Source organism: Ictidomys tridecemlineatus, chromosome X (assembly GCF_052094955.1).
Source record: "Ictidomys tridecemlineatus isolate mIctTri1 chromosome X, mIctTri1.hap1, whole genome shotgun sequence".
Taxonomy (NCBI): Eukaryota; Metazoa; Chordata; class Mammalia; order Rodentia; family Sciuridae; genus Ictidomys; species Ictidomys tridecemlineatus.
In genome coordinates this window covers 24,242,790-24,244,012 of record NC_135493.1, presented here as the reverse complement: position 1 = coordinate 24,244,012, position 1,223 = coordinate 24,242,790, and the positions used below count along the sequence as shown (strand labels likewise).

Sequence of the window (1,223 nt, the reverse complement as noted above, 5' to 3'; positions counted from 1 at the left end):
ATACTTGAGGAATACCTTGAAAATTCAAAGAATTTCTTCCAAACAAAAAATTTATATCTAGTTGAAGCATCCAAAAAGTGGGAATTAGAGTGAATGATTTTTTAGACATGAAAAGATATAAGTAAACTCAAGCATGTATGATCTCTCAACAAGCAATGAAATATGTATTTAATGAAATCTAAAGAGAAAATAACTGGCTGTAGTTCCTGTGGGGGGCAGGGGCCATCCTGGGTTGCTCTGCCAGCCAGCAGTCTGCTCATACCTTGTGGAACGTTCTGGAAGTTTGAGAGCAGCTGGCTGAGAGGAGATATGAAGGACCCAGTACTCAGATTGTGGTACCATTGGAAGCTGTACTGATCTAAAAACATATAGATGGCTGAAAGTGGTGGGAAAGAAGAAATAAAATGGACAACCACAGTTTATATTAGCTCATCTCTTAAAGAGTTGAATTTTTATTAATTGATGCTAAAGAATGCATTATGTCAGCTGAAGAAATATTTCTAAACAAAATTGATAAGTTTATTAACATTCACCCAAATAGTTTTTTGGTTTTGTTTGCTGTCCTCCATGGGCCTGAAGAAAGGAAATTGATGTTCAGGATTCAGCAGAGATTCCTGGGAAGTAAAATAAAGGATACTTCCAGGATACAACACCCAGTAAATGCTATTAATCTTATGTGCACTATTGCCAAGACTACCTCCAAACCATACAAACGTAGCATCTGCTATAGGATGATAACAACTGAAGCTTACATCTTAGAGCAAAGTCCTGTTTGGAAAACATTTCAAAACATAAAACTGGGTAGAGATGCAATTAACCCAAATTAAATTACCAATTGTCCTTTTGAAAGACTATCAAAAATTTGATCTGTTAAAGTATAATTTTGAAATATATTCTTTAAAGATATTTATATTGATTTAAAATAATAACATGTATACAATTAAAAGTAATTTTATTTAAAAAAAGAGAGAAAAATAAGAATGGAGATCAGGAAATAAAGGAGTGAGCCAAATACAACCCTTAATATGATGATTGAGAGAATGCCTCAACTAAGAAGTTGAGAGAGAATATCTACTACTAAAATTAATAAATGCAGTTATAACATACTACTTAGAAAAACAAGGCAATTATGAAAAGGAACAGCTAGGAGTTGAAAGTTATTATTCTTGGGAATAGTACTTGAGGGTGAAGATGGGTTGGAGAAGTAGACTGCTGTTTTTCTT

The 1,223-nt window shown here is 33.4% G+C and overlaps 1 pseudogene; it reads left to right on the top strand.

The window, feature by feature from the left end:
* The first annotated feature begins 372 nt into the window (after window positions 1-372).
* Window positions 373-827, top strand: LOC110597566 (protein SPO16 homolog pseudogene; annotated as a pseudogene).
* Window positions 828-1,223: the final 396 nt, after the last annotated feature.